This window comes from Symphalangus syndactylus, chromosome 24 (genome assembly GCF_028878055.3).
Source record: "Symphalangus syndactylus isolate Jambi chromosome 24, NHGRI_mSymSyn1-v2.1_pri, whole genome shotgun sequence".
NCBI classification, from domain to species: domain Eukaryota; kingdom Metazoa; phylum Chordata; class Mammalia; order Primates; family Hylobatidae; genus Symphalangus; species Symphalangus syndactylus.
The window spans coordinates 54,430,015-54,443,054 of record NC_072446.2 but is presented as its reverse complement, the minus strand read 5'-3'; the positions used below and the strand labels follow the sequence as shown (position 1 = coordinate 54,443,054).

General features: G+C 41.0%; 1 long non-coding RNA gene across 2 annotated transcripts in view; it reads left to right on the top strand.

The window, feature by feature from the left end:
- The window catches only part of LOC129474469 (uncharacterized), a 49,644-nt gene extending 47,574 nt beyond the window's left edge, over positions 1-2,070 (top strand). For both annotated transcript variants that reach the window (XR_008654547.2, XR_008654546.2), the window contains one exon: positions 356-2,070. This is a non-coding gene — a long non-coding RNA (uncharacterized lncRNA). The remainder of the gene's footprint in view (positions 1-355) is intronic.
- Positions 2,071-13,040: the final 10,970 nt, after the last annotated feature.

Sequence of the window (13,040 nt, the reverse complement as noted above, 5' to 3'; positions counted from 1 at the left end):
TGGATAACAAGCCTCCACATGAACAGGATTCGAATGTCAGTTGTCTTAGGGGAAAAAAGATTTATTGGTTGGTAAATATTGAGAAAGAAAAGCTGATAAAGAACAGTTTCAGCTGCGGCTTCTGCCCGGAGCAGGAGAACAGGCCTGTGTTGTATTTTGGGGCCCTGGGAAGGCAAAAAATTGTGAATGTCTTTCTTTGTTGGTGGGTGTAAAAGTGGAGCCCGCTACAAATAATTTCTTATTTCTTGTCGCATAGATTTTAAATTATGTAGCTTCCCTACCTTGTTAAGTATTAAAGCGGTCTTGTTTAAGGAAGAGACACTTAAATAATGAAGCTTATGTATCTTGTTTTCAGACATCAATATCTGGCTGTGAGTGGCACAAAGAAATAAAGGAATGTGGATTCAGACCTCACTGGGATGCTTGGCAATTCTAATTCTACCCCAGACTGCAAATGGACACACAACTGTTTTGACTTTTGTTGAAGAGGAGAAGGATGGGTAAGCATGTGACGTTGGGAAATTGTATTTTCTTCTTCGAGTTCTTCTGTTTCCGAATATTTAATCCTACTGTTCTCTTCTTTAGTGAAGGTCTCTTTAGTCAATAATCTCTTTGCTGAAATTGCTTCGGGCAGCACAGAAGCTGGATTCAGAAGCACACAGGTCTGGGGATGCAGGCTTCGGCCAGCCTGATGCAAGGAAAGACTGCCATCTCGTGGTCAGCTCAATCCTGGCACCTTGGTGAGGGTCCATGCTGCAGAAAACCAGGCTTGGGGAGGAAATGGTGCTGCAAACTGGATTTCTGCTGGACAATGTGGACGCCCTTAGAAAACACCCAGAAAAGAGCTGAGTGCCCCCCAAGGTAGGCTTCAGTGACTCCTCTGCAGGTGTGTTGTCATCCCCTGAGCCAAACACATGCCTCACACACACTCTGCAGGCTGCGTGAAAATGAGGTAGAAATGTGGGGAAAACATAACCCCATGGAGAGAGCAAAGAGCTGAACACGTAAATGCCTCCGGCGTGCCTGGCAGAGAGAACTCAGGCTGAGAAAACGGACAGCTACTTGTACCAAAGGTAGGGAAGTAGCCTCTGGGGTCTCAATCAGCAAGGCATCTGGTCAACCCCTCAGACAAAGTCAGGTCTGAGCAGGAAAGATCCATGGATCCGATTTATTAATATTTTTATAATTAAATAGAATCTGATTGTAAAACTGTGACATGTATTTAAGAAAAAAAGAAAAAACAAACAATATAGAAATGTACAAAGAAGAAAATAAAAGACTGGAAGCGTCCTCACCGTAGGGACCTATTATTAACGCTTAGGTGGCCAGTCTTCCAGACATCTTGCTATGAATATATTCAAATGGAAATTAAAAATGTACTTTTACATAAGTGCAGTCAGACCTTGTACTCCTCTATCCCATAACCTGCTTTTTCATTCAACACTATGACAGTTGAATTTCATTCAACACTATGACAGAAGCGTCTTTCCAGGTCAATAAATAAAGTTTGGTCTCATTGTTTTTTATCAATTACATAAAGCTAATGGTATGTAATACTGATTTCATACCTGCTATATGCCAGGCACATACATGATCTTGCATAATCTCATAACAACTCTACCGAAGAGGAGTTTGTATTATGCCCATTAAGCAGATGAAGAGGCTGTGGCACAAGAAAATTGATCAGCACTGCCAGGGTATCTGACCTCAGAGCCTAGGATCTTGACCAGTAGGCTAGAAATGAACCATAATTTACTTACCAGTTTTCCAGTGATGGACATTAAGCTATTTCCTACTTTTCTGGTATAAAAAATAAGATTGCAGTGAAACTTTAGGGCATATACATCTTTGCACCTTGAGTTCTCTCTAAGTTAACCTGGAAGTGGTGGGGTGTGGCGTTTGTGGGTCAAAGTGTATGCTCAATTTATGCTTTACTATGTGCCCGACTTCCCTCCAGGCAGCATGTGCCGGCTCACACTCCCAACAGCCACACAGGAGAATTTCCAGTGCCCCACGACCTTGTTAATACTAGGCTTCCTCATCAGTTTTTTCTCTCCTTTCTTTTTTTTTTTTTGGTTTTCTTTTTTTTTTTTAATTATACTTTAGGGTTTTAGGGTACATGTGCACAATGTGCAGGTTTGTTACATATGTATCCATGTGCCATGTTGATTTCCTGCACCCATTAACTCGTCATTTAGCATTAGGTGTATCTCCTAATGCTGTCCCTCCCCCCTCCCCCCACCCCACAACAGTCCCCGGAGTGTGATGTTCCCCTTCCTGTGTCCATGAGTTCTCATTGTTCAATTCCCACCTATGAGTGAGAACATGCGGTGTTTGGTTTTTTGTCCTTGCGATAGTTTACTGAGAATGATGTTTTCCAGTTTCATCCATGTCCCTACAAAGGACACGAACTCATCATTTTTTATGGCTGCATAGTATTCCATGGTGTATATGTGCCACATTTTCTTAATCCAGTCTATCGTTGTTGGACATTTGGGTTGGTTCCAACTCTTTGCTATTGTGAATAGTGCCGCAATAAACATACGTGTGCATGTGTCTTTATAGCGGCATGATTTATAGTCCTTTGGGTATATACCCAGTAATGGGATGGCTGGGTCAAATGGTATTTCTAGTTCGAGATCCCTGAGGAATCGCCACACTGACTTCCACAATGGTTGAACTAGTTTACAGTCCCACCAACAGTGTAAAAGTGTTCCTGTTTCTCCACATCCTCTCCAGCACCTGTTGTTTCCTGATTTTTTAATGATGGCCATTCTAACTGGTGTGAGATGGTATCTCACTGTGGTTTTGATTTGCATTTCTCTGATGGCCAGTGATGATGAGCATTTCTTCATGTGTTTTTTGGCTGCATAAATGTCTTCTTTTGAGAAGTGTCTGTTCATATCCTCTGCCCACTTTTTGATGGGGTTGTTTGTTTTTTTCTTGTAAATTTGTTTGAGTTCATTGTAGATTCTGGATATTAGCCCTTTGTCAGATGAGTAGGTTGCAAAAATTTTCTCCCATTGTGTAGGTTGCCTGTTCACTCTGATGATAGTTTCTTTTGCTGTGCAGAAGCTCTTTAGTTTAATGAGATCCCATTTGTCGATTTTGGCTTTTGTTGCCATTGCTTTTGGTGTTTTAGACATGAAGTCCTTGCCCACGCCTATGTCCTGAATGGTATTGCCTAGGTTTTCTTGTAGGATTTTAATGGCTTTAGGTCTAACATATAAGTCTTTAACCCATCTTGAATTAATTTTTGTATAAGGTGTAAGGAAGGGATCCAGTTGCAGCTTTCTACATATGGCTAGCCAGTTTTCCCAGCACCATTTATTAAATAGGGAATCCTTTCCCCATTTCTTGTTTTTGTCAGGTTTGTCAAAGATCAGATAGTTGTAGCTATGTGGCATCATTTCTGAGGGCTCTGTTCTGTTCCATTGATCTATGTCTCTGTTGTGGTACCAGTACCATGCTGTTTTGGTTACTGTAGCCTTGTAGTATAGTTTAAAGTCAGGTAGCGTGATGCCTCCAGCTTTGTTCTTTTGGCTTAGGATTGACTTGGCGATGCGGGCTCTTTTTTGGTTCCATGTGAACTTTAAAGTAGTTTTTTCCAATTCTGTGAAGAAAGTCATTGGTAGCTTGATGGGGCTGGCATTGAATCTATAAATTACCTTGGGCAGTATGGCCATTTTCACGATATTTTTCTTTAGAAAAAAAAAAACAGCCTTTGAAAAAATTGTAGGAACAAGTGCAATGTGTGCTTGTAAGTGCTTCACCCAATGTAGATCCACCTGGTGTTAACGTTTTGCCACATCTGCTCTCTATTAGTTTTTATCAAACTTTGGAGTTGTCTATAGGCATCATAACACTCGATGCCTAAATACTTTGGTGTGTGTCTCTTAAGAACAAAGACACACCCTTACCTAAGCATAATATAATCGGTACACTTGGGAACTGCTAAAATACATTGCTAAAATACAGTTTTCTAATACAAAATCCACATCAAGTCATTGAATAAAGACACTTCTTGACTTAAAACGAGATTATCCCATAAACCCATCATAAGTTGAAAAAATGTAAGTAAAAATGCATTTAATACACTAAATCTGCTGAATATTATAACAGCTTTGCCTACGTTAAATGTGCTCAGAACACTTACATTAGCCTACAGTTGGAAAACATTATCCAACACAAAGCCTATTTTATAATAAAGTGTTAGATATCACATGTAATGTATGGAATACTGTACTGAAAGTGAAAAACAGAATGGTCGTATGGGTTCTCACAATACGGTTTTCACTGAATGCTTATCACTTTTGCACCATTGTAAAATTGAAGAATTGTAAGTTGAACAGTTGTAACTTGGGGACTGTCTGTACTTAACAGATTTTGTCTCGATCCAGAATGGAATCAAGGGTCACATATTGAGTTTCGCAGTCATGTCTCTTGAATCCAGAACAGATCTCCAGTCTTTTTGTGGTCTCTCATGACACTGGCATTTTGAAGAGTTTTATAGAGTGTACTTAGACCTGGATTTATCTGATTGGGCCTCAGGATTAGATTTAGCATAAATATTGTTGGCAGGCATATTATATAGACGCTGTTGCTTCCTTCTCAAGGAGTCATATCAGGAGCAACAACAAGATGCCAATTTGTCCACAATTTGTGACATTAACTTTGATCACTCAGTTAAGTGAGTGTCTGCTATATTTCTCCACTGGAAATGTACCCTGATCTTTTGTGATTATTAAGTGACCTACTGGGTGATACTTTGAGATGGAATATCTTGCTTCCCAACAATCTTTACCCAGTGATTTTAGAATCTATTGATCATCCTTGCCTGGATCAATTGCTGCTTTGCTGGCTATAAAGTGCTGTTTCATTTCCCATTCTTTCTACTTTTAAAAAAAGTTATCACTCTTCTATAAAGAAAAGCTTCTTATTCTATCCCTCAACTTTTTTAGTATCAGATTGTACTCATGGCTTCTTTCTCTATCCAGTGTATTTCTGTAACTATCCATTTTGACAGCCAGATCATCCCAAATTTGGCAAGTGGCAGCCCCTTCAAGCGGGACCTGTGTCCTCCGAGCCCCTCTCTGCTCTCTGGCACGAGATGCTCCAGACTCATCTTGCACTTTCCTTGCCTCAGGTCTGGCATCAGCCATTTCTCCGAGAGCCCTCCCATCTTTGTTTATATATTTATTAATATTTAATCTCTCTTATTATTATTAGTTTTAAAATTTATATAAAATAAAGTTGACATTTTTTGTGTAGTTGTAGGAATTTCAATATAGATATAGGTTTGTGAAGCCACCACTGTAATTGAGATACAGAACAACTCCAAATCATCAAGTTACACACCTTAAATATATACAATTTTTAATTGTCAGCTATACCTCAGTAAAACTGGGGAGAAAAGATACAGTTTCATGCCCAGAAACTACTTTGTGCTTCCTGTTTGTGGTCAAACACGCCCTTCATCCCCGACAGCTGCTGATCTTATCTCTGTCTTTACAGTTTTACCTCTTCTAGAATGTTACAAGAATGAGATCGCACAGTATGCAGCCTTTTGAATCTGGCTTCTACTTTCATTTAGCATAATGCCTTTGAGATTCAGCTGTTGCATGCATCAATAGTTCGTTCCTTTTTATTGCTGAGTGGTAGGTATTCCATCATGTGGGTGAACCACAGTTTGCTTATCCATTTGCCCATTAAGACAAATGGGTTGTGTCCAGTTTTTGTTGATTATGAATACAGCTTCATAAACATTTATGTGTAGGGTTTTCTTGTGTGAATGTAAGTTTTCATTTCTCTTGGGTAGTTGCCTCGGAGTGGGATTGCTGAGTCACACAGTAAGTGTATGTTTCACTTTTCAAAAGCTGTCAAGCCTCTTCCAGAGCAGCCAAGCCAGTCTGCATTTCCACCAGCAATTTCTGAGAGTTCCAGTTGCTCTGCGTCCTTGCCAGTGCTTGGTATTGCCAGGTTTTTTTTTTTAAACCCATTCTAAATTATGTTTAGTGCCTCCCATTTTTTTTATCTTTGTAAATGTTATAGGTGAATTTTAAAAGTCAATCTCAATATATATTGGCTGTTAATAACACTATTAATTAGTATTACTGTTAATAACACTAATAAGTAACTATCAATCTCATAGATGAAAAAGATGATTTATGATCTTTAAAATTTTGCATTTTTATTATTAGGAAAGTCAGAAGGGCTCAATTTTAAACAGAGAGAGAAGTGGATAAAGAATTGTGTTCTCACCTGAAGGTGTCTTTCGTCTTGGGCTGCCTCTATCTATTTCTGGGATCACTGGTGGCCCTTGTACTCCTATCCTCAGCTCTTTCTGGAGGCTTTTTCATTTCATTGAGGACATGGATGGGAAAGAATGTCCAGCCCATTCTCTCTCCCTCTTTTGATTAAAAAGAGGTGAGGCAGAAGTGGAAAGGGCAAAACCAATTATAGGTTGTAGCCTACACTATCCAAAGCAATGTATACATTCAATGAAATCCCTATCAAAGTACCAATGACATTCTTTATAGAAGCAGAAAAAAAAAAATCCTAAAATATATGTGGAACCACAAAAACCCAAAATAGCCAAAGTTGTCCTGAGCAAAAAACAATCCTGGAGGAATCACATTACCTGACTTGAAATTCTACTACAGGGCTATAATAACCAAAACAGCACGGTACTGGTATAAAAACAGACACATAGACTAATGGAACAGAATAGAGAACCCAGAAATAAATCCTGACATGATCAGTGAACTCATTTTCGACAAAGGTGCCAAGAACATACACTGGGTAAAGAACAGTCTCTTCAATAAATGGTGCTGGGAAAACTGGCTATCCATGTGCAGAAGAATGAGACTAGACCCCTGTCACTTTATACCCTCAAAAATCAAACCAAAATGGATTAAAGACAAATGTAAAACCTCAATCTACGAAACTACTAAAAACAAAAACAAAAACAAAAACAAAAACAAAACAAAACAAAACAAAAAACATTGGGAAGTTCCCCAGGACGTTGGTCTGGGCAAAAATTTCCTGAGTAATACCCTAAAAGTACAGGCAACTAAAGCAAAAATGGAAAAATGGGGTTATATCAAGTTAAAAAGTTTCTGGCCTAGCGTGGTGGCTCACGCTTGTAATTCCAGCACTTTGGGAGGCCAAGGCAGGTGGATCGCCTGAGGTCAGGAGTTGGAGACCAGCCTGATCAACATGGCGAAACTCCATCTCTACTAAAAATACAAAAATAGGCTGGGTGTGGTGGTGCATGCCTATAATCCCAGCTACTCAGGAGGCTGAGGCAGGAGAATCATTTGAACCTGGGGAGACAGAGGTTGCAGTGAGCCAAGATTGCTCCACTGCACTCCAGCCTGAGCAACAGAGTGAGATTCTGTCTAAAAAAAAAAAGTTTCTGCACAGCAAAGGAAACAGTCAACAAAGTGAAGAGACAACCCACAGAATGGGAGAAAATATTTGCAAAATATCCATCTGACAAGGGATTAATAACCAGAATATATAAGGAGTTCAAACAACTCAAAAGGAAAAAATCTAGTGATTCAATTAAAAACGGGCAAAAGATCTGAATAGATGTTTCTCAAAAGAAAATATACAAATGGCAAACAGGTATATGAAAAGGTGCTCAGCATCATTGATCATCAGAGAAATGCAAATCAAAACTACAATGAGATAGCCTCTCACCCCAGTTAAAATGGCTTATATCCAAATGACAGGCAGTAACGAATGCTGGCAAAGATGCGGAGAAAAGGGAACCCCTGTACACTGTTGGTGGGAATGTAAATTAGTACAGCCACAGCCACTAAGGAGAGCAGTTTGGAGGTTCCTCAAAAAACTGAAAATAGAACTGCCATATGATCCAGCAATCCCACTGCTAGGTATATACCTGAAAGAAAGGAAATCAGCGTATTGAAGAGATATCTGCACTCCCATGTTTACTGCAGCACTATTCACAACAGCCAAGATTTGGAAACAACCCAAGTGTCCATAAACAGATGAATGGATAAAGAAAATGTGGTACATATACACAATAGAATACTATGCAGCCATAAAAATATGAGATTCTATCATTTGCAACAATGTGGATTGAACTGGAGGTGGTTGCATTAAGTGAAACAAGCCAGGCACGGAAAGACAAACTTCACATGTTCTCACTTATTTGTAGGAGCTGAAAATTAAATCAATTGAACTCATGGAGATAGAGAGTAGAAGGATGGTTGCCAGAGGCTGGGAAGAGTAGTGATGGTGGGGGTAGGGTAGTGGGGAAGGGAAGCGGGGATGGTTAATGGGTACCAGAATATAATTGAATGAATGATGTTCTGTCAATTGAATAATTGATAGAATGAATAAGATCTCATATTTGGTAGCACAACAGGATAACTAGTCAATAATAATTTGATTATACATTTAAAAATAACTAAAAGATTATAACTGGAATGTTTATAACATGAAGAAAAGATAAATGCTTGAGGTGATGGGTACCCCATTTACCCTGATGTGATTATTACGCATTGTATACCTATGTAAAAATATCTCATGTACCCCATAAATACATACACCTACTATGTATGTACCCATAAAAATTTAGAGTGTGGTTATCAGAGCATGGATTCATGTTCCTACACAGCGCTTAAAACTTCCACTAGGAATTATCTGCTCAATTCAGCTTGTTCCAGCTCTAGAAAAACAAGAGCATCAGCTAGGCTCTAGGTACCATGCTGCACTCCCGAGACATAAACAAGACCCTAGCCTTGTTTTCAAGAAGCTCATTCTAGTGGAGACAGGGTGGGAAGGAGACACAGACAAAACCAGCCATGGGGGTTAATGTGTCTTAACAAGATGACCCATATGTCTGACCCAGGAAGAAAAGGAGGTGGCTTTCAGAGGCCGGAGCTGAGCTCTGATTAACTGTGGCTGCCGGAAACTGCCTCTTCCTTTCCAGCACCGGCTTTCCCAACCTGAAAAACTGGTTCAGTCTCACATGTGGATCCTGAGGACATTTAAAGAAGACATTTTACAGCCGTCCAGGGAACTCTGATGAGATCTGAAATGTTCTGTTGGTTCTGCAGCTATAAAATAACCTGCCTAGCACAGAAACATACACCGACCACGCTAGAAAGAATGAATCTGGCTTTTGAAAGTGCTCAAATAGAAATCTGTTTACTGAGCAAAGCCGTCATCCTGGCTGACTTACAGAAAATTGATAGCACCATTGTCCAAGATTCATGCTGCCTCCTGGCACATCAGAGACAGCCCCGGGGGACTTGATATCTGAAGTCATTTTCTTGGAGTTAAGGGACACTGTCCATGGGAACCACAAACTGCCCTGGTCCGAACATTTGGTCAATGCAGCATACATACAAAGCCTGATTCATCTAGGAAAGCCACCTTCTCATCCTTTGGCAATGTGTCAGCATTTATGTAGGGGGGACTCTTTCCTCCCAGATTTGTACCTAATATAGAGCTTTAGTGGTGGTTCATAGTGAGTGCTTTCATCAGTCAGGAGATAAAACCATACCTTTTAACAGGCATAATTTTATATAAAAATTGTTATGTGGGTTCCTTCGCAGAAAGGCAAAAAGAGAACTCTAAGAGATCATGGTGGTGGCAACTGCAGGAAATAGCTACTTCCCCTAGAGTTGAGGGAATAGAAGGAAGAACAGAAAATTATTAAAATGTAGAAGCTCAGAGGAGGGGCCCCATGGAGCTGGGACTCAGATATCTGAGTGAGGCCACATTGAAACTGGGTCTGTGTATACTGTAAAAACTGCAAACTGGATGGAGTCGCTGCTACAGGAAAGAACTTCCAGTGCCTGGCTTATCATTGAGGAAGTGATGCAGAAATAAGAGGAAGTATTCAGGAATAGGAGCTAATCAGAAACAGGAAGTGCTCAGGAACAGGAAGTATTCAGGAGCAGGAAGTACTCAGGAACAGGAAGAAGACAGCCACTTTCCCTTCCCCAGCCTCACGGTCTCCCTTTACTACCCACTCTTGGTGGATCCCAAGGAGCAGCTGGCTGGGCAGAATGGTGGATGCAGAGTTCTAGCCCTGGCATTACAAAGCTGGGTAGAAAAGGATAAGTTTGGAGCTTAGAGATAGTAGCTCAATAACTGGCAAATTGTTCAATAGATATTTTTGAGTGACTGGATAATTTTACATGCAATAAAAGTCCAAGCTTTGACCTTCATTCAAAAATTTATTAACATTCCTAGGATTGCTTTCTCATTGGGGAATTCTCATTTGTGCCAGACTCTCTCTCTCTCCTTCCTTCTTTCCTTCCTTCTTTCCTTCCTACCTTCCTTCCTTCTTTGCTTACTTCCTTCTTTTCTTTTCTTCCTTCCTTTTCCCCCTCCTTTCTTCCCTTTTCCCTCCCTCCCTCTTTCTCTCCCTCCTTCCTTCCTTCTTTGCTTACTTCCTTCTTTTTTTCTTTCCTTTTCCCCCTCCTTTCTTCCCTTTTCCCTCCCTCCCTCTTTCTCTCCCTCCTTCCCTTCCTTCCCTCCCTTCTCTTCCTTTCCCTTCCCTTCTCCCTTCCTTCCTTCCTTCCTTCCTTCCTTCCTTCCTTCCTTCCTTTCTTCCTTCCTTCCCTCCTTCGCTCCTTCCTTCCTTCCCTCCTTCCCTCCTTCCTTCCTTCCCTCCTTCCTTCTTTCCTTCCTTCTTTCCTTTCTCTTTCTTATTTTTTCCTTTCTTCCTTCCTCCTTCCCTCCCTATCCCCATGTCTTGTTTCTTTTCCTTCTTTGTTTCTTTCCGAAATTTGGCCTCAATGAATCTTCTGAGACAATTTAGCATCCTCAACTGTTTTCACTGCCTCCGTCTCTATGTTCTGACCTTCCCCATGCCTGTTCTGGGGTATTGCAGGTTTCTGTGACAGTGACAGAATGTGACTGATAGCATCTCTTGGCCCATGGAATCCCAGACCAGGACTCAGAGCCTCACACTTCTTATCCTTGGATAAAGCATATGACTTCTTTGAGGCTCACTTTTCATGAAATGGGAATGAGAATATGGTCTTCACCCGTCTTACATAGATGTTATTAAGATAGAAATGAGACATAAGGCTGGGGGTGGTGGCTGACACCTGTAATCCCAGCACTTTGAGAGGCCAAGGTGGGGTGATAGCTGGAGGCCATGAGTTCAAAACCAGCCTGAGCAACAAAGCAAGACCCCGTCTCTACAAAAATTTAAAAACTTAGCTGGGTGTGGTGGCATGCACCTGTAGTCTCAGCTACTTAGGAAGCTGAGATGGGAGGATCTCTTGAGCCTGGGAATTTGAGGTTGCAATGGGCTGTGATCACACCACTGTATTTGCCAAGGTGACAGAGTGAGACTCTGTCTCTAAATTAAAAAAAAAACAACAAAAAACAAATGAGATATAAGATGGATAAGTGAATTAAAAACTTTTCTAGGTGAAGTTTGCTGATTGAATATATGTGTCTGCATTTTTCTCCTCCTGAAGTCCCACTGGAACAGTAACAAGCAATGGATTGTTTGGAAAAAGGCACAACCCACTACAATGGAAAAAATGGGAGAAGAAATGACAACATGGTTTGGGAGTCAGAATATAGACAGATGAGTGGTAACTGATGAAAGAAAACAAAGCTCAGAAGGCCGAAGTGGGGAAAATTATAAAACAGCAGATGTGTGCTGCAAATTCCACAAACCTTGGGAACTAGGGGCAGCAGGTACCTCTGAAATTGGGGGTAAGGCAGAAAGACTCAAATAAGGAGAATTTATTTAGTAAGCACTCAGATCTCTATGTCTTCACCCTACTGTGGGCAGCCAGGTCACTGCCCAGCCCTCTCAGCAAAGACTGGCTGGAGAGGGTAAGGCATGGTCTCCGAGCTGTGCACTGCAGCAGTGCGATGAGGGGCAGCTGGATGCTGATAAGCCTCAGCCCGCTTTCCTGACCTGGCTCCCAGGATGCTGCAGTCAGTCTTCACCTTCCAGTCAGGAGACCTGGAGAGTGTTCTCTCGGGAGTCTGTCCAGCCAAAGAAGAAAGAGTTAAAGGTACTGAAATCAGCAGCTTCCCAGAAACATGGCCCATCTGGAGTCTCCTACAGTGGGGCTGCAGATGCCGAGTGTGGTTCTTGCACTCTGATCTTCCAATTAGCATTTAGTTCCTTACTCTGAAATGCTAGCAGAAAACTAAGAGTTACTCATGGGATTCATTTCCTATGACTACTATAACGAATTACCATCAACTTGGGGCTTGAAACAACACACATTTATTTTCTTGCGGGTCTGGAGGCTAGAAGTCTGAAATCAATTTTACTGGGTCAAGGCAAGGTATTGGCCAGGCTGGCTCCTGCTAGAGACTCCAAGGAATATGTTCCTTTGCCTTTTCCAGCTTCTGGAGTTGCTTAGATTTCTTGGCTTATGGCCCCTTCACTCCAATTTTTGCTTCTGTTGTCACATGGCCGTCTGTCTCTGTTGATCTTGCCTCCTTCTTTTAAGGACACTGTTAATTACATTTAAGTCTCGCTGAGATAATGCAGGATAATCTCCTCATCTCAAGATTCTTAATTTGATCTGAAAAGTTCCTTTTGTTATATACAAGTCCTGGAGATTAGGGTATGGGAAGTCCATTATTCAGCATATCACAACTGTCTCATGAATAATCAGTATTTCCTTGATAGAAGTAAGCCTAAGGCATCCAGACATACATAGAATCATACTATTATGTACCATTTTGAGGGGGTGGAATTAAGAAAATAGTCACAAACAATTTTCTATGATCTGTGGTTCAAAAGAAGAACCTAGTTGAGAAAGACTGACTTAGAATAAAATAAAGGTGAAAGTAATCAGACAGAAGAAGCATAGAATAGTTAGGAAGAAGACACTCTAGAAACAGACTATTAATACTTTATGGCAGTGGCCCGCAACCTTTCTGACACCAGGCACTGGTTTCATGGAAGACAGTGTTTCCACGATGGAGGTTGAGGGGGTTGGGGGTGGGGATGGTTTCGGGATGACACTGTTCCACCTCAGATCATCAGGCATTAGATTCTCATAAGGAGCACA